Here is a 21,105-nt window from a genome sequence, read left to right as displayed (position 1 = left end):
ACTATTTGGATCTCTTGGTTAAGGTGGTTTTCTGCAACGTTTCTCCTAAACACTTATTTTTCCCTTTGTAATTAATAAATACATGTATGGAAATACTTTAAGGCCATATAAATAACTCTCTCAAACTTTCACCTGTTCATTTTAACATTAATGATCTCTGCTTGAACTTATGATGATGATTGTCTTAAGTATAATTTGATCATTATTTCCACATTGGTTACTTGGCCTTATACTAGAAAGAGGAGCTTTCTTATTTTCCCTGTTTATTTATTTGCTTATTGGTTTATTTGTTATTCATTTGCTAATTTCCAATATATTAATATATATTTGTGCTTAGGGCTAGTTTTTCTTTAACCTTTAGGGTAGTTATGGTATTTATTTGAAATATGACTTAATTAATTTGTTTTTCATTGGAATTCCATTTCTATTTTGACCTTACTTTAAAAAAAAAAAAAATGAAACAGTACCAGAAGGCATACCCAGAGAAGTGTCACTTCCTCCCACTAAAAATTTACAAATCATTTCTTTTTCCTTTATTGAGGTATATAATCAGCATACAGAACACTGCATATAATTAATGTACACAATTTGGTGAATTCGGACATAGTGTACTCTTGCATTACCATTACCATAAAAAGTATAACTGTCACCTCCAAAAGCTTCCTTGTGTCTCTCTTTGCATATGTGGATGTGGTAAAATCTGAAATTACAAAACTCCTAGAAGCAAACATAGGGGAAAACTTCCTGACCTTGTCTTGGAAATAATTTCTTGGATGTAACACCAAAGGTACAGGCAACAAAAGCAAAAATAGACAAGTGGTAACAAACTAATAAGCTTCTACACAGCAGTAAATAAAGAAACGAACAAACAAGTGGTAAAAGACAACTTATGAAATGAGAAAATATTTGCAAACCATTTATCCATAAAGGTTACACTTCCAAAATATATAAGGAACTCCTACAACTTAACAGTGGGATAAAAGAAAGAAATGGACGGTGGTGAATAACACAATCAGTTAGGTGACAGATTCTTGACTTTTGGCTCAGGTGATGATCTCAAGGTTGTGCAGAACCAAGCCACCTGTTGGCTCCTTGCTGGGTGTGGAGCCTGCTTAGGGTTCCCTCTCCCTCTCTCACTGTTCCTTCCTATTGCAATCACAATCTCCAGAAAGAAAGAAAAGAAAAAGTAAAGAAAGAAAAGAAAGAAAAAAGGAAGGAAGGAAGGAAGGAAGGAATGAAGGAGGAGGAAGGAAGGAATAAGGAAGGACTGAATAAGAAAAAACAAACAAGAAAAGCAAAAAAATCCCGCCGACCATCCAACACCCTCCTACATAACAGAACGACCATAGCACCCCACCCTCGGCCCCTGCCTGTAAGTAAGGCCTGTGTCCTCCTTCCTGCCTCCCGGCAGGCATGAATAAGGAACCTGATCCTTAAAATGGTCAAAGGAGTTGGATACACATTCCAAAGAAGACATACAAATGGGCACCAGGTATATAAAAAAATATTAAGTAGCACTAATTATTAGGGAAAAGCAAATCATCTCACAGCTCTTTAGGACAGTTTTCAACAAAAATTAAAACAAAAAATAACAAGTATTAGTGAGACTGTGGGAAAATTGAATGCCTCCCCCATTTCTTTATCCTTTCCACACCATCACAATCATCCCTTGATATTAACCGGTCCCAGTAATAACTAGCATATGCATCCCATAGCTTTTGTTTTGCACTAGAGAGAACTACATTTATGTATTTTTTAAATTTTACATTCTTTCTTAATCAAAAAGAAAAATAAGACACTTTTTGTGCCTTGCCTTTCTTACTTAAAATACATTTTGGAAATCACTCCAAGTCTATACATAAAATTATTTTTTCTTTCTTTCTTTCTTTTTTTTTTTTTTTAATTATGTAACTCTCAGGACGCCTGGGTGGCTCAGTGGTTGAGCTTCTGCCTTTGGCTCAGGGCATGATCCCAGAGTCCTGGGATCAAGTCCCACGTCAGGCTTCCCTTGAGGAGCCTGCTTCTCCCTCTGCCTGTGTCTCTCTCTGTCTCTCTCTGTGTGTCTCTCACAAATAAATAAATCTTTTAAAAATAATAAAATAAATTATGTAGCTCTCCTTTGTGGGAATGTGCTATCATCTATTCAAGCATCCTCCTATGTATGGACATATAGATTATTTCCAGTATTTTCCAGTTCCAAACAGTGTTTCCCTAAATTATATAATATTTTTAGTGTTTATATATATTGTTATAGGCATATCTGCAGGTTAAATTCCTAGAAGTGAGAGGACTGGATCAAAAACTAAATATGCATGTAATTGTGTGTGCTTCTTAAGCAGAATACCAATTTGCATTCCAGCCTACAAAGTCTGAAAGTAATCACACAGGCTCACCAATAGATTCTGTTGTTCCACTCCTTAATTTTGCCCAATCTGATAGATAAAAATAGTATCTCAGTGTAGTTTGAATTTGCAATTCTCTGCTCTGAAATTCAATATCTTTTCACAAATAAATGTACAGCATAAAAATGAACAATCTACAATTGCACTCGTAAACATAACATTGAATCTCAAAAAAAATTTTTGAATGTAAGAAATCAGGCATAAAATAGTATATGCTGCATTATCTCATTTATATATATTTTTTAAAATGTGTGAAAACTAATCTAAACTATTACAAGCCAGGATATCAGTTATCCTTGTCGGACTGTAGTGACTGTAATCGGGAAGGATGGGGTGCTTGTATTATAAACATGTTTTTATGTTCCTTGAACTGTACTATTATGGTATCAGCTATTTTATATGTATGTTACATTTCAGTTGTTATAAAACAGTGGGTTTAGATTGACAGGACTACTAGATATAAAGTTAAACATGTTATCCAAGATGAAAGAAAAGACAAGACAGCTCTTTTCTATTATTAGAATATAGGCTGATTTATGATAGTTGACTCCCATTCTAACTTGTTTTTGTTTCACGATATCATGGAAAAGTATTGCTTTATTCACAGATTCAAACCATAATGTATATAGAGCTGTTAAGTCACTACGTTGTGTTTCTGCAACCAATGCAACCTTATGTGTGAACTATGCTAAAATAAATTTAAAAATAAATAAATAAATTTTAAAAATGCTTCAATTCCACAAAAAGACCTTCCTAGTCTAAAAACTCTTCACAAAGTAATATTGTTTGGAGTATGTTTAAACCTTACATTCCATCATGGGATCAGAATGCTGGGGTTATACAACACGGTTGTCATCAGCCAAGGAGAATGCCATTGACAATCTGAAATGGGATCACTAAGGGTAAGCACCTTAACTCAGAGGAGTTGAAAACATAAAATAAACTATTTTTTTGTGGTTTGAAATTGTTTGCTGCTGTTGTTTCATTTCATTTTTTTTTCAAATTTTTTTATTCATTCATGAGAGACACAGAGAGAGAAGCAGAGACACAGGCAGAGGGAGAAGCAGGCTCCCTGCGGGGAGCCCAATGTGGGACTTGATCCCAGAACTCCAGGATCTCCACCTGAGTGGAAGGCAGACGATCAAACTCTGAGCCACCCAGGCGTCCTTGTTGTTTCATTTCAAATTCCTTTATTGGATAAGAAAAAAAGCTGGAAGTAGGTTTCCCACACTCACACTTCACAATAATATCTGTTTGTGTGTGTGGGTCTGGGTGTACATGTGTGCGTTCAGTATTCTCAGTCTCTATGAAAATAGACAAAGCTTCTAATTGGTGGGGGAAACGGGTGTACATGTAAGAGTGTGTCATCATACTCAAAACTCTATGTCCCAAATGTCTGTCATCTGAGTGCCATCTTCAGGACTTCAGCCATTTTAAGAATCATCTCTGTTACATTAAAACTATTATTTACCTATTATTTCTCTTTAAGTTCACCTTAAATATGTTTCAAAGAAAAATTTATGTTATTAAAATGGAAAATATTAGTTGCCAAAATAGGAGGTGATATAAAATACATTTGATAAAAACCCCAACATTTAAGCCTCTAAGCCAGAGACTAGGTTTCCTTCTGATAAAAAATAAATGACCATAGAGTTATGAAACATACGGATTTAAATTGAGACTTTTTTCTTGGAAAAGGTTTGAAAGGTAATTAAAAGTAAAATAATCACATTTTAATTAATTTTTATTAAATAGTGACTCCAAGCAAAGTCTAAAATCTTCTTCCTTCACTGTTGTGAGTCCCACATTTTGAGGAGTCCACTCCATCCTGGGAGTTACGATTCCCAGGATCCATGTGCCTGGAACTTTTGCTCACCAGCATGATTCCAAACTGCTATTTCATGGTGTTCTTCAATTTTTATTTGCCTCTGGATACCTGGTTTGGTGTTTTGTTTTGTTTTGTTTTTTCCCCTATTGTGAATCCATTGCCTAGTCTTTTGTTCAGCTTCACTAAGTCCCTGACTCTTCTAGTTGTAGCTTCTCTGTTCTGCTTCTGCATCCAGTAGCAGCTGCCCAACATCCTTAAACCGAAGTTTTGACCTGATAGCTGACAGCTACTTTCTGGAACTGAATTCCCAAAAGGCACAAGGGAACAAAAGAGAGTCTTCTTAAATGTATGCATAACACTCATTATGGTGTGATCTTGTTTTGACAAAGTATTAGCCTTGAATATTTACAGGCTTTACTTTTGCTTCAATCTTCCTAGTTCGTTGGCCTCAGGAGCAAGGGGAATTTTATACAAAGTGAAGATTAAAGATGGGTCATGTATAATTCTTAGAATCAAACCAAAGTAACAGTAGGTAGCTATCATTTCATACTTCACTTTGGCTTGCTCTATGAAGGAGATCAGAATATGCTCCTTTGGTGAGTAGCCTTGAGTCCAGCAGGGCAGGTTCAACAGCAATAAGTAGTGAATGCTCTGTTGTTGGCAGCATGCCTGTCAGCATTACTGAGAGGAATTTAGTCAAAGCAAATGATTACTTACGGGGAAAAGAAGAAAACAGGATTTCCATTTCCCATCTCACACTTCTCAGAGAGTGAAGTCAAAAAGGAAAAGCTGGAAGATCAAGTAACATGGACAGTATTACAGTCTGAATAGAGCCTACCATTTCTAAAGCTTGGTCAGTTGAAGAATATGCTCAAAAGGGATATAAACATGCAGACATCCTTTTATGGATAAATTATAAATTTTTGAATGGCAAAGGTATAGAACATGCCTTTTCCCATATAAAATTTCCATTCTCTGTGATTTATTAAACTCTGTCGTCTGACTGTAACTGGAGACCTTTTCATAATATATCTAAAAACTACTTAAATGCAAAGCAGGATGGAGTCCATTGAAAAAAAATGGTGTTATTCTGTATGCAACACATACAATATGACTATTTAGAAAAGAAAAATACTCAAAAGTGAGCATGTAATTAATATAGTGTATCCCCAAGGCAACAGTTGCATATGCTTTTAAGCGCAAACATGAGAAACAGGGATTTCTTACACCTATATTCCTGGCCATTCAGAAGCTGGAGTTGTTGGTGGACCCTGCCATGTATCAACTCTAGGCAATGCTGTACTTTCCAATGAAAACCATTTGTTTCCAGATATTAAAGTTAATTTTTTCCTTTTTCCATATTTATTTCATTTATTAAATAATATCTTAGAAAAGACACCATTAAAAGTAATAGAAAAAAGAAAATGAGTCGAGTAATGCAACAAAATTTAAAAATCCCCACAGTGTCTCATTACACAGAAACTTTATCAATCTTTCCATTTCTCTATTTATCATCTATCTGTCTATCCCACATCCTCAGGACTTTTTCACAAAATTAATATATTTGGCCAGATAATATTTGAGATATTACTCTTTTGGACCATAAGAGGTAACATGTTCTATGATTTAGGAAAGTTTTATTATAGTGCTGTCTTTTGCTTCCAAAATCCAAAACCATTTAGAAGAATGAAGATGTAGAAGGGCAGGTGCTTCACTGGCTAAACATTTCTGGAAATGAGAGAAATGGGCAGGAGTCATATAAGCCAAAGGGACCTGTGCTAACTCTTTGATGGTACCCTGAGAGGAGTCAAGATATTCTCTCTAAGGATACTTAATGCACTAGGAGGCCAGATCCTGGACCCTGGGCCTACAGCCCAAGATTCTCACTTCCCACATAAGACAAAATAACAGACTGGAAGGAGCCAAAGAAGCCCATAGATAAACATTGCCAGGAGCTGGAAGCAAAAGAGCACAAGTGGACATTGACACAGAATGTTTCACAAGTTCCCATGAAGTAAGAGTTTGGCATCAAAATTAAGCTGATTTATAGAAAATGAAGAACTGTCAATATTCCTTGTATACCTGTTTGTGTAATGGAGTTTTTATTCCATGTAGTATATATCTCTACTTATTTAGTCAGTGTTTTTTAAACACTCATGATGTGTGTGTAAAACACTTTACTAAGCATAAGGTAAAAAGAGAAAAACATGAATAATACTGCTAAAAATATTTTCAGTTCAATAATAAAAATGTAGATAATTTTGAAGACCCAATTATAATTTATTTTACATTTATACAATACTTTAATCAACTCCATATTGGCTTAACATCTAGGCAACTTCTAACTTTCCCCTAGAATAAAAACAAATAAAACAAAATAAATCTCTCAATTTAATGAATTAAGTATACAAGTATCCTGTTAGCATAAAGGATGCACATTCAGTTGACATAGCAGAGGCTAAGCTGCTTATTTTTCTAGGAAATCTCATTATCAGTGTTTCCTTCTTCCCCTATCTCCACTGAATTATCTCATATCTTTCTTATCTTAAGACAAAACAAATGGAAAAAAATAACAACAATCAAAACTCCTTCCTTAATCCCACATCCCGTTTCAACTACAAGACTAATTTAATTTCTATTTTAGTAATGTTTTAATCATCAGTGCCTCCCCTTTCATATGTCTACTCATTCTTCAACTCCCTCCAACATGGCTCTCCTTTATCAAAAGGGTATCATTGCTCTACTTCACTAAATCCAGTCAATACTTGCCTTCATTTTTTTAGTTATAAAATCTTATTTATAAATATTGATTACTTTTTGCCCTTTGGGACTCCCTCCATTGGCCATTAGCTTCTCTATCACCACTGTTTTCTCGTTTTCTTTCTAGCGATGTTGCTGTTATTAGTTTCTGCTGCAGGACTTCCTTTACTGTTTATGTTGAAATCTTCAAAGAACTCAAAGTTCCTAGGCCTGCTTTTCTTCCTTTTTTTTTCTTGCCCTACATATTTTCAGGAAAACTTATTCATGATTATAATTTTAATAATTACCAAATACATGTAAACATATATTTATATCTTTATCTCAGCTCTCTCCTTGGAACTCTAGTCTTGAATATTCAAGTGAATTACTGGCATTGTTACTTAGAATTCTTAGAACCAACTCCCTCACAACAGCCTCAAAATTGAACTTTTGATATTTCCTCCCCCACAGTCTACCAAAAGTCTGCCCTCACCCATGATTCTCTCATTTTTCTGATTAGGTCTATTGTCCTTTCAGTCATTCAGCAAGCCTTGGAGTCGCTCTTAAATAACCTCTTTCCTTCCTTTCCCATACCCAACCCACAACAAATCCTAAAGATTTTGCATTTTATGTATTTCTTGAGTCCATTTCTTTCTTTCTTTTTATTGTACTATTGATGCTTTTGGTTTTTTTAAGTTGCTTTGTGACTACTGATGGCAAGAAGACAAGAATGAGATGTGACATGGATAAATAAATTTAAAGGAGTTTCTGTTCATTGCTTTGCCAATTCTTGGTTGTAAATGATATGTTTAATCTAAGATACTATATCTGTGTTATTTCCTTGTATTTATTTATAGGTCCTATGTTAATGCATATAATTATTAATAATTTCTTGCAAATGAAGGAAAGTAGAAATCAAAAGGAAAAATTTGGTAAATTATAAAATTATGGTGCTAACATATATTTCCAGATGTGTCAACTTGTTTTTTCCACTATCTATTGGTTCTATACCATGTAAAAACAAAATAACAAAAACAAAAAATATTAAAAATACAACTATCCCTAAGGAAAAGGATTCTAAAGCCTCACCCAGGAGCTTATTTCAGTTTATAACTGTCCTTGTAAACTTGTCAAGTTCCAGTTTTAAATCCTCACAAATGAAAATTTGTTAAAAGGGTTTTGAGTAGATTATTCTACTTTTCATGAGTACACAAGACAAAAACAATTCTTATTTTGACATGCATTGTTCTTTCAAGGTGTAGACTGGTGAATACCAAATAATACAAAGACATGCACTGTTGTTTCACATTAGTCAGACCTTGAATTAAAAGAGAAAAGGGCTCTGGCCTGAAAGTTAGGAGTTCTGGATTCTTTACACAAGTCTGGCACTAACTGGTTTCAGCTTCCTTTCAGTTTATGAGATCTTGCAATTCATTTGTTTGCTATGCTGAGTCTCAAAGTTTTTAGCTCCAAGGCAATAACATGAGAGATTCTCACAATTGCTAGATCAATAGAATCACCTAGGCATTTGTTGAAAGTATAAATTCCTGGGGCACACCACAGACATTTTGAATCAGGATCTCTGGGGAACAAGTTCCCTAGTATCCCTTATGCTCAGGGAAATTTGGAAATAAATATATTTGTTGACCCCTGTGAATTTTCCTAACTTAAACTTTAAGATTCTAATTATTGGTCAACAGCAGACAAACATCTGCTGAAATGGTGATAAGGCATTTACTGTGAAATTGATCAATTGCTAGAATATTATAACAGATGAGAAAAATAAAAGGATAATCTAGGGCAGTTCCTACATCCTTCCTCACGTTCTAATTTCTCATTTTCAGCCTCAAAAGCCTGTTCCTCAGAGCAGCATCCTATTACCAGCCTAGTGGCCTTAAATTTCCTCCCCAAGTGATTTCTGTTTAAGAACCATGACTGCTATGATAAAGCTTGTCATTAAAAAAGCCTCAATCATTCTTTTATGAATGTGGATCAGTCTTCCTTCTTTCTTCTCTGAAAACAAATTATGATCTATCAGAAGTTAAGTCTTTTCCTTCATGATCTAAGTAAAACATGTCTGTTTTTCGGTAAATGTACTTGTTTATATCTACTATTGTTATCCACATTTCAGCTGTTACCTTGTTATTTACATTAGAAAATAACCTATAAAATTGAAAGAAAGAAAGAAGAAAGAAAGAAAGAAAGAAAGAAAGAAAGAAAGAAAGAAAGAAAGAAAGAAAGACTGAGCAACACTGGAGCTGTGCTTGTTTTAGAAACTAAAAAGTTGGTTGAACATTGTAAGACCATGATGTATCTATTAAGAAGAGAGTTAATTGGATCATCTTGGTCATGATAGCTAAGGGAAAACAGTAAGTCTGTTCCAGAGACTCTAAGGAAAATAAAAGTTTGATTAAGGAACTGTTTTGGAAGGAAATGATCATCCTGACTATTATGTGGTAATAATCATAATAGAACATGTCATCTCTACAAAATTTTTATATTTCAACATAATTTTTATAAGTATAACGTGAACATCACATCTACCATGCTTTTTCTCTGGATATTATTACACTGATTTTCAAATAAAGTGATTGAATTAAAGTTTACAGAGAATATATGATTCATGCATCAAGACTCCATCTAATTTCCTGGATTCAAGTCTAATGCTCTTTCTTATCTACCATAAAGTCCGAAATCCCATGTTTTCAGCCACATTTTATTACCACACCAAAACCCATATCTACAGTCTTGGACATAACAAAGCTCCTGCAGTGAGTCTGATCTCTAATTTCCCAAGGCATGAGGAAAGGACAAAGTGCTGACATCATCATAATGATAGCTCAAGCTTGTTTAATGCCAAACCTGGTGTTAAGCACTTTACACGTATTGTCCCATTTACTTCTCACATTCACACTCCAATATAGATGATGTCATTGCCCATATTTTATAGATGAGTAAACCGTCTCAAGTGGATCATCTAAGGGTAAAAAGTGACTCCATCTCCTGCCTCCCCTCTTGTGGATGGGGTATTATGCTGCCCACAAATTCAACTCTGAATGCCTTTTTCCATCGAAACTGCTTCCCTATACGTTTTCTATTATTATTCCCTTAATTATGTATGCATGTTATTAGTTAAATAAGGTATTATTAGAGACTTTGGGGGAATTGTGCATCATTTCTAAACCTGTTTCTGTAGAAGGAAAGTCTCCTGAGATCCTACTTACATATTGACATGAGGATTGTATAGAATCAACCCCGATTGCTATGCTTACTACATATCCCTACAAAAGGCTTGGATTTGGAAAGGAGTAGAGACTTAACTAGCCTTTAATACCCGGGTCCTATCCCTACAAACAGCTTCACAGCATTCACAAATATCAGGATGAAAGGATAGATAAGTAAACAGGAAAAAGAAGGAGTAGATAACAAGTCAGGAGGAAATTTTAAAAATATTTATGTTTTATATATATGTAATATCTCATATACATGTAGACATACACATATATATAAAACACTGTATATTTCATAATTAAAAACAGATGCCCTGTCAATCAGATGCTGTTCTTTCATTACTTAATTCTCTGCAACATAGTGAAACTAGGCAGAGAAAGAATAAAAATCATTGAAGATTCAGTTTATTTGTAATAGAAACAAAATTAAAAAGCTGAGCAGAGACCTTCTCCCTTTGTCTTCTATTTTTCTGTCTCCTTGTAACTGGAACAATTGGTTATTTTCATATGAACACAATTCACTGAAAATTAACATTGATTTTATTCTCACTTGCTGTTCCATCTATTTAGTTGTAAAGGGACAGGACTATTTCTTTGGGGTTAACATCTATTAAGACAAATTTCTTTGGGGTTAACGTCTATCACAAACTAGATGATGAAGGTGAGGAAGCATCAGGAAGGCACGTATGGAAGTGAAGCACAAAACTCCTGCTTCTAAAGGTAGATGATCACTTAAAAACATCGTAACACAGTTTTTCTAGACAAAATTCACATTATCATATACAGTGGGTTTTTGTCAACTAATATTTCACATCTGTTACCTAAAACTATAGATTTTAAAGTAGTGGGTAAGGAAGGCAGTGAAATATACCATATTTAAAATTGAAGAGTTATGCCTTAATTTACAGTCAGAGCTCTTTTCTGTACAGGCTGCACAAATCCCCCTTATGATCTTGAGGCCATAAAAAGAAAGCAGGGCTTCTTTGCTTGCTCAACTTAGGAAAAGAGAATCACCGTCTGGAAGCTGGCAGCCTGTTTAAGCTCCACAAGTGCAATAACCCTAAGTCTTGCTGACCTCTGAGCTTCGGATACCACACTGGATTACTGACGATGAAAGCCTATGTAATCCGTGTAATGACATAACCAGACATGTCCCTGGTAAATTGGGCTAGCAGAAGCAAGAATAGAAAGAAGAAAGAAAGAGAGAAAGAGAGAAAGAAAGAGAGAAAGAAAGAAAAAGAAAGAAGAAAAAAAGAAAAGAAGGAAGATGAAAAAAAAAGAAAAGAAGGAAGATGAAAAGAAAAGGTGGATGATGAGTTCAGATTTTTGACTTGTCCAGAATTTGATAATAAATCTACATTTAAGTTAGCATACCTATAAATTTTAGGTGTCCTTATTTCATATTGTTATTATATACCAGGAGAAATGGGCTTTCCAAATCTATCATGTTCTTAAGACCTGTAAATGTTTTATTTTAGCCACCTACAACACTTACAAAATTGTACATTCTCAACATATACCTGTTGAATTAATCAATATGGCACCATTACCAAGTTAGAAGCAGTCTCTGAAAGAAGGTCTGAGAAATGACCTATAGAGTTATTGAAGGTCCAGCACTCACTGAAAGCATTCTTGCATTATGGACCACTGGTGTTGATTATAAAAAATTCCTCTAGTCCCAAACAGAAAGGGGTCAGGGGGAAGTGCTCATCCTTAAATGCATCTTCTGTTTCTCTACATGAGCATGAAATAATTTACTTTTCCCTAAACATATAACATATTATTTGTCATTTAAGGACAACCACGTTGCAAATACACTGAACAGATTCTGAGTTTCCATGTTGTGCTCGTTATTGGGCTAGACTCTTCCAGCTCCAAACTCACCCATGGACACTTGTGTAATGCTGGGATTGCAACGTGACTGTGTAAACCACATTTCCCTCTTTAGCAGCTGGCTCCCTTCTAGGCTCTGCCAACAGCGGCCCTTTGAGGAGATGTGAAAGCTGCAGGCAGAAGAAGGGCTCTTCCCTTCCTGTTTCCTACTGTGCCTGTAGAGTCACTCAGCTAATTGCTCTTAATTCCTGCAGAAGCAGTTGCTTCCCACTGTCAATTCCATTATTTGCTCCACTGCCAGACCAATCTTATCACAACCCCTCAACAGCGTTAGCAGCAGGTGGGTGGTACCCTGCCCTTGGTGGTTTACTCCACCTCCTCAGAACCCACCTTCAAGTGCTTGGTTCCCTTTATCTCCTTTCAGGGATGGTAGGTGCTCCCCGCTGTCGGCTATGTGTTATCTCTCAGTTATCTTTTTCCTGGCTACAGTCTCCTAACACCTTCATAACCAAATCCCTGCTTTAAATAATCTCTTCTAAAAACCTCTGCTAGTGTGACTTCTGTTTTTGTTTTTTTGGTTTTTTTTTTTTGACTGGACATTACATATGTCAATTTTAACTAATAATTTTTTCTAATACTTGAACTTAAATGTTTCATAATTAAGAAAGAGTTAGATCATAATTTAGGAGACAGATTTTTTTCTGGTTACCTAATTTTGAGCAAAATAAAATGTGTTTTGATTTTATGTATGAACTGAACCATAAAGAACATACACGTGTATGTATACACACATGCATATACACAGATTGTCAATATATTATTTGTCCTCATGAGATTATTTTGTAGGTAAAATGTAATGAGATATGCAAGAGCCTTTTGAAAAACCATTGTATAGGCAAATGCTAGTCACTATTATAAAATAAATATTTTAAGTTGACCTAAAATGCTGTGTTCACCTTGCTTTGCAAATTTCAGAATTTTATGTGTGTGTATAAGAAATCACAGCCCATTTATTGATATGAATTATTTAAATAGAAAGTGTATAGAATGCGTACAAAATAAAAAAGCTACAAGTTAGCAGGATTAGACTGGAATACCTTCATTTTCTCTTCCTTTTGTCCCTGGAACTTTCTAGGTAGAAAATGGGAAGAGTAGGTAATTTTCTTCATGAAGCTGGTATGAAATATATCCATCCCAGCGATACTGAAAATATTTTCTTATACATTCTCACGTAGATTTAGTTAAGTTATTCTCATTGCAAAGATTAGATGTTTTGCTATTCTGAAAAATATGCTTAAGATAATTAACACGTTTCACCGTAGTCTTCCCTTTTCATTTCCAGCTTTGCTTTTAATACTTAGCCACACTCTCATTTACTTTAAAATTTTATGTCCTCACTGGCCTCAGTGATTTAATTGTGCTCTTTATAATAGTCTGACTCCATTACTTCCATTACTGACAGCTTTTAATCGCCATCAATTTCCCTTCCCCTACAGCCCCACATCTGAGCAATTGATAAGAGAGCCCAGATGTATTCTCCTTTGGCACCTGTGGGAAATTCAAACCACCCAAACACTGACCTGTGTATGGGAATCCTAACCCCTGCCATGTCTTCTAAATACCATAAAACCCCAGGCCAGCCTCTTTTCCCTACTGCCCCCGTAAGCCATTCTTGGATCTGTGGGCAAGTCCACCCTGCTCTCTCCCAGAAAGCCTCCTTATGTGAGTAATAAATGTTCTTAAATCCCCTTGATACTTGTGTTGCACCGTTAGTTTCAAACCAGAATATGAGTGAGTCCATTCTGCTGGTGACACAACTATTGGCAGAGAGAACAAGGAGTCTGGGCAAGGACCATGCCCCCTGGGGAATCCTTATTCTTTTGCTCTGTCTTGCTAACTAGCTCTGCTGCTTGCTGTTAATGTGCTTTGAGTTGTGGTGCTGCCTAATGGCAAGCTTGTACTCAGATCCATGGTTTTCTGTGCTACATCTGCTGGGTTCTCCTTTGCCTCCATTACAGGTTCCTCCCAAACTAAATCAGAAGTTATAATTAGTGTTTAGGAATGACTATGGGAAATAAGACCCTCCTTAAAGTGATCCTGACATGTGTTTCTACTGGTGTCTTTATCTATTTGTCAGTATTATTAAAATTACTGATGCCACCTAATCAGCAATAGGTAATATACTTTACTGCACAAAATACACTTCACTCATAGATTTGGCCAATATGTTCTATTTGGTACCTATTTCAACAGGCTTGTACCTATAATTTGCATTTCTCTTTGAAAAACACAATGCATCTTTACCCAGCTACTCATCCAGTACCTCAGTAGCCCTCCCATCACATACCATCTATGTAGGAAAGATCTTAAGCACATCTGACTTTCTCTAAGAACATAGATATGACATCACTTGGAAGGTATCTTCCATTGAGGAAATTCATTTGATATTCATTAAGGACATACAAATGCTCACAAAGGAACTCATAAAAAAAGGAGATGGATCCTTGCCCCACACATAAGATAAGGCCCTGTCATTGCAGTAAGTTCCTGAAAATTATTTGGTAATCAAAGGCTGCTCCATCTCTGACATTGTCAAGAAACAGTTATTGAACCTCTTTGCACCCATAAAAGTCAAACAAAAACAATGTCTTTTAGATTCCAGAAGAAATATATTTCTCAGTTTTACTTAATTTTTTACTTAAGTTTTACGTAGGCCTACTTATGCTGGCTGTTACTTGAAAATTGGCCCACTTGCAAATGAGGCCCCCTATCACGAAGGTTCTAGAATTTGTCCATGTTGCAATATAGCAACGTTCCCATTAGTACCTCCCCAAAATTCCTTCCCCATAAAAATCTTCAGTATGCGTCTTGGAATCTATGGGCCACTCCTGATGGCCATTAATTGCCTATGAGCTTCTGGTACACGAAGCTGCTCTCCCCAGCTCCATGCTATACGTCATTAGACTGGCAATTGCTGGCTGCTATTGTTCTCTTCCGGAAAAAGAGGATCTCATGCGCCCTGAGCCTATGACCCTTGATAGCTAGGTTCCATTATGCTTTGCAGTACCTGCAAGCTTAGCATGGTTGCCAAGTTCTCCTTGTTACAAGCTAGAGCCAAGCCTGGGTTCTCTGGCATACTTCACCTGCAGGAAGGCGTGAACTCTCCTGAAGTCTGTCCCATGCCAGATGCCATGGTGCTAGACAATGAAGTCATCTCTGTCCTGATCATGTTGAGTGAACAGTAAAGAACTATTCTTTAAGAACTATGCCTTAAGAATTATGTCTCTACCATATGCATGAGGGAACTCCTGGGGGAACTGCTGCTTTTCATTAACCAGGATGCTGCCAATCCAGGATGGGACCTGAAGGTCAGCTTAATTGGTTAAATTCAGACAGTCATCTTAGCACTGGATACCCTGGCCAACAATTGCCCATCTTTGCACACTTTTGCAAACTCTTACACCACTGCTAATGATCTGTCTGGCCTAGCCAATAGCAATAACCAATAGCCAATAGCAATTTCTTATCCAAGTTTTTCCACTTCAGGGTAAAGAACTCTAGGAATCTCTTACTTCACATATATCCTAAATGTAAATGAATGTCAAACATGTTTCCTTACATATAAAGCCACAATATAAGACACTATGCAAAAGCAACAATGGTTAGCTCATGCACAAAACATGCAACAGAAATTTCACCTTGTTTATGGCCTCAAGGCTACAAGCATCATAGGGGATGCTGGTGGCCTGCTTACGCGAGCCTAAATATAATTAAATGGCATATTTCAGTCACCAGCCAAACGTCATGAATTCTAACAGTCTGCAACAATTAGGAGTTGTAACACTTTGACTCCATTTTTTTACTTCTGACCACTGATGACTTTCAACCCACACTACTCTCCCTCCCTCTTCTGCCTCACATCTGGAGGAGCTAAGAAAGTTCAGATATTCCCTCCTTTGATACTGCAGGGAAGTACAAACCATACAAGCTTTAACCCACATGCAGGAACCCTAGCTTTGCCCCATCTCCTAGCCACCATAAAACCTCAAGCTAGTTTTCTTTCCTATTCTCTCATACGGTTTTTGGACCTGTTTTGGAATCTACTCTGCTCTCCCCAGAAAGCCTCATTATTATGTGAATAACAGACATTTTCATATCCTCCTAATACACCTATGGTGTCATCAGTCTCAACATCTGGGTAAATTTTGGGTGAAGGTATCTATCTCACCTCTGTGGACTAATTGCAATACTCTCCCTCCTGTTTCAGGTTTTTATGTTTGAATTTTTATTGTAGTAAAAAAAAACACATAATGTAAAATTTACTATCTTAACTATTTACAAGTGTACAGTTCTATAGTGTTAAGTATTATATATTGTTCTTAAAACATCTCCAGAACTTTTTCATCCTGCAAATCCATAACTCTATGCCCAATAAACAGTGACTCCTCTTTGCCCCTCTTGCAAGCCCTAGACAGCCAGCATTTTATTTTGTGCTTTGATAAATTTAACTACTTTAAATACCACAGGTAAGTGTAATCATCAATAGTTGTCTTTTTCCAACTGGCTTATTTCACTAAGCATAATAGCTTCAAGAGGCATCCATAATATAGATGTGGCAAAATCTCCCACCTTTTTAAGGTTGAATAATATTTCACTGTATGTATATGCTACATTTTCTTTATCCATTCATTCATAGGTGGATAACCGTGTTGTTTCTTTCTCTTGATTATTGTGAATAGTGTTGCTATGAACACGAGTGTGTAAGTATCTCTTCAAGATCCTACTTTAAATTCTTTAGGATATATTCCCAGAAGTGTAATTGCTGGATCATATGGTAGCCTTATTTTCAACTTTTTGAAGAACTTCCATACTATTTTCCCATCATTGCACAATTTCACAATCTCACCAACAGTGCACAGAAGTTCCAACTTCTCTACATCCTCAACAACATTTTTTTTTTAACAACATTTGTTATTTTCTGTCCTTACTTGTTTTTTAAAAAATATTTATTTATTTATTTTAGAAAGGGAGAGTGAGTGAGTGAGTGAGTGAGCGGAGGAACAGAGGGAATCTTCAAGCAGACACCCTGCTGAGTGTGGAGCCCATTGAAAGGCTGGATCCCACAACCCATGAAATCATGACCTGAGCTAAAACCAAGAGTTGGACACTTAACAAACTGAGCCACCCGGGCACACTTTACTTATTTTTTTATGGTAGCGATAGATGTGAGATGGTATCTCTCATTGTGGTTTTGATTTGCATTTCCCTAATGATTAGTTATATTGAGGTTCTTTTCATATGGTTTTGGCTTTTTATATATTATCTTTGGTCTTCCTCCTGTTTTGAACTCCTTTTCCCCCACCTCTACATTTAGTTTATTTATACTTATCTTTCTGAAACCATAGCTACCGTATTTTTCAAGCCATTGGTGATTGTTATGCATTCCCCAATATTCTCCATTTTAAGCTTATTGGTCAAGCAAATATTTTATATGTTTTATCTTCCCTAATGTAAAACTAAATGAGGAAGATATACCTACTGCCCTGACACTTCCTAGGTGACCTCTAAATACTCATGACTATGACTTCATTGTGTGAGTCAAGAGTTTTTTCTGTTTGTTGTGCTGGAGGGAGAGTGCCCACAAAGAAATTACTAAAATCACTTTTAATCCCATGAGCATTCCAAAGGCAAAAAACAAACAAAACAAACAAACAAACCAAAAATGGTTTTGTGAGTGTGCTAATTTTAATTTAGCACTTACTCTTTTTGAATAACTCTTATTAAGTGATTTGTTTATTATCAGTGATTGTAAGAAAAATGTACTCTATCATGTCTAGACTGCTAATGACAAATGAAGCTTCAGAAGGTAAGCAGTTTGTCTAAGAGCACCCACGGCTAGTTTGCAGGGGAACCATGGCTTGCACTGGTGGCACAGTCCTCTTGTGTTGCAAAGGAAAAGAGGAAATGGGCTAGAAGCAATCAATGTTTTCCTTGAAATGGGTGTGGAGCTATGCTATTATTCCAGAACTGAGAGAGAACAAGTGAGTTCAGTGTTTGTAAAGCACTTAAAGGCCAGAATTATTAGCTTCTTTGAAAACATAACAAAGTAAGTTTTATACATCTCTTTTAAGGCTAAAACTAAATGCATGCATTGTTTCTCCATTAGCTAAGCCATTGAATAAGAATATGTAAATTAACACTCAAGTGATACTTCTTAAACGATGTGTGTAAGACTTTCCTGGGTCTGTATATGAAAACAATCTCTTGCCCCTTTGCTTACATTAAATCTGTGGCTCTGAAGCAAACTGTGGCTGTTTCTACATTTTACCAACTCTCTTTGTCAACTCAGTAAGAAAAAGATGCTCAATACTGAGATGTTGATTCTTCAGGAAAGAGAAGAAATTTATGATTCACAAGTTAAATTTGACGCATTGCTTAATTTTAAGCGCTAGATACCATTAACCTTTTTAATTAGTACGTTTTGTGTGTGGTGTTGTTATTGATTCAAATTTGTTGATGGACTGAGTTTGGAGAAACTGATATCTGTTAATTCACTCATACACTTATGTATTCATCTATACTTTATGGAGTAACCAGTCCTCAAATTAGTGTGAAGTAACATATAATACATTAAGACACATATGAAGCAAATCAATTAAAATACAAAGTTTGCTCAGAATCCAGTTAGAAGGAAGAAGGACAACAAAAGAAGGAAAGCAATGTATTATGTACTGGAATTAATCATTTATTGTAATTAAGCATGAAATTTATCTCTCCATTTCCAGGTAGCCAACTTGAAAGAGAAAACATTTTGTCCACTAATAAACTCAGTGGCAGATTGAAGAAAGCAAACAGGCTTCGTAGAATTTTTTTTTTCTGGAAATGTAATCTAGGGAATTTATCACATAAGCTTTTACTTTAGGAACATTGTCTCATTTGAATAGTTAGCAAAAGAGGAGTCATGATTTCCATACATACACACTCACTTCCCACTTCCCCCAACACACACATACACACACACATACGTATACAGGTTCATTCACTCATCAATTCTATTTCTCCTGTAGCATTCTCTAGAATAAGGTTACCACTATCTATTCAGATATTCAATTCAAAAACCCATTCTTGATTCCTCTCCTTCTCTCATCTCTTATACATAATTCATCAACATATTCTGTCAGTGCTCCATCTGTAATATATCCTGAACCCATCGTCTCCACTTCTAACACTGGCCCAAACCAACATTATGTCTAACCAGGAGTATGGTTTTAGATTCCTAACTGGACTTCTTCCCCCACTCCCAACCCACCCAACATGAGCAAAGGGCAGCAAGCATGATGTTTTAACTTCAAATCAGTTAATATCATTCCTCTTAAGACCCTTAACTTGCTTTCCCATTGCAATTGGCATAGAATTCAGTCTCCTCCAAGGTATATAATGACCTACAAATCTCTGACCTCATTTTCTACCTATTTCTTCCTGGTGTACCATGTACCAGGTACATTTTTTCTAGCCTTTAAACATACCAATCTCTCCTTTCTTGTAGGCATTGCAATTAAATATTATTCTACCTGAAATACTCTTTCCCCAGAATCCTGTAGGACTAGTTATTTCCCTTCTTTTAGTTTTAAGTTTACATATCAGCTCCTGAAAGGATTTTTTTTCTCACTATTCTAACTAACGTACACCCCGCCCTATTAAATCTGCTGTGTTTAATTCAAAGAATCAGTCTCCACATAAAATGATATTATAATTGATGTTTATATTTATAGTACGTAATTCCCAGAAGAGTTGCTTGAAATAAAATGCAGTCACCACTAATATTATTAATGGCTATAATTATTAAGTGTTTAGTGTGTCAGGTACTCATCTAAGCATCATATTGTATTAACTCCTTTTATTCTTCATAGTTTAGGAGGTTTGACTCCTTCGTTGCTGGATCTGAAACAATGACTGGCATGATAGGAAGAGAATAAAAATTTGTTTAGTAATATAAATAAATGTGATGAGTAATATCCTCAATTATTGCTTTCCTAGTAATATGAATGAAAACCATTTCAACCAGAGTAATATACAGACAGTGTTAAAAGTGAGAAAATTGTGTATAAATACTCAAAACAGAAAAATCTAAAATCTTCCAAATACCAGGGCTTCAGCTACCATTTACAGTTTGTGGTATATTTTGCATGTAAAGTACATGTTTTCTTATTGAAAAAAATCAGTGACTGTGAGATGAATAGTTTTTGAAGAGTACTGGACATCTTGCTGTCTGTAACTCTAAATGTATTCTTTTTCTTTTAAGGATTTTATTTATTTATTCATGAGAGACACAGAGAGAGAGAGAGAGAGACAGAGACAGAGATCACTAAACCGCTGATCTACCCAGGGATCCCTAAATGTATTCTTTAATACCGGTAAACAATGATAAATTTTTTTAGTACATAAAATAAAAATTTCTTAGCACTTTTGATACACATGGGATGTTCATGATCAATGAAAATCTTATAATTAGAGGGCTATAAATATATAATGTTAACTTCAATGATCATAATGGAGTGAATTAAACAGCTAGTATCATGTGTCTTTAATTAACATCTATTATCTTTTAAGATTAATCATGAGTGTTCATATGTTGAGTAGAATTTCTCCTTAACTCATATACTAAAGTTTCCATCTTAAATTAATACAGATCTACAATATTTCAGGGCAACTTCAAAACATGAAAAGCTCAAAGATCTAAATTTTATTTTTCTTATCCCTCCTCCTCCTTCTCTTCCTCCTCTTCTTCCCCCTCCTTCTTCTTGAAATTTGGCAGTAAGACTTATTTTGTGCCAAAATCTTATTTGAAATGTTGAGATTTGGGCAGCCTGGGTGGCTCAGTGGTTTAGCAGTGCCTCCAGCCCATGGCCTGATCCTGGAGACCCAGGATTGAGTCCCAGGTCAGGCTCCCTGCATGGAGCCTGCTTCTCCCTCTGCCTGTGTCTCTGCCTCTCTCTCTCTCTCTCTCTCTCTCTCTCATAAATAAATAAATAAAATCTATTTAAAAAAAAGAAAAGGAAGTGTTGAGATTTGG

General features: G+C 35.7%; 2 long non-coding RNA genes across 3 annotated transcripts in view; one reads left to right on the top strand and one right to left on the bottom strand.

Annotated features, from left to right (window-relative positions):
- Positions 1 to 21,105, top strand: part of LOC111095086 — a 96,227-nt gene that overhangs the window by 48,353 nt on the left and 26,769 nt on the right. The window lies entirely within an intron of this gene.
- Positions 4,129 to 7,354, bottom strand: LOC111095084. The gene is made up of 2 exons (XR_005356574.1): positions 7,045 to 7,354; positions 4,129 to 5,019 (listed from the first exon to the last, which is right to left on the bottom strand). It is a non-coding gene; the product is annotated as an uncharacterized LOC111095084 (long non-coding RNA).

This window comes from Canis lupus, chromosome 3, assembly GCF_011100685.1.
Source record: "Canis lupus familiaris isolate Mischka breed German Shepherd chromosome 3, alternate assembly UU_Cfam_GSD_1.0, whole genome shotgun sequence".
NCBI lineage: Eukaryota > Metazoa > Chordata > Mammalia > Carnivora > Canidae > Canis > Canis lupus.
Note: the sequence above shows the minus strand (reverse complement) of the source record. Positions and strands in the feature narration are given on the sequence as shown.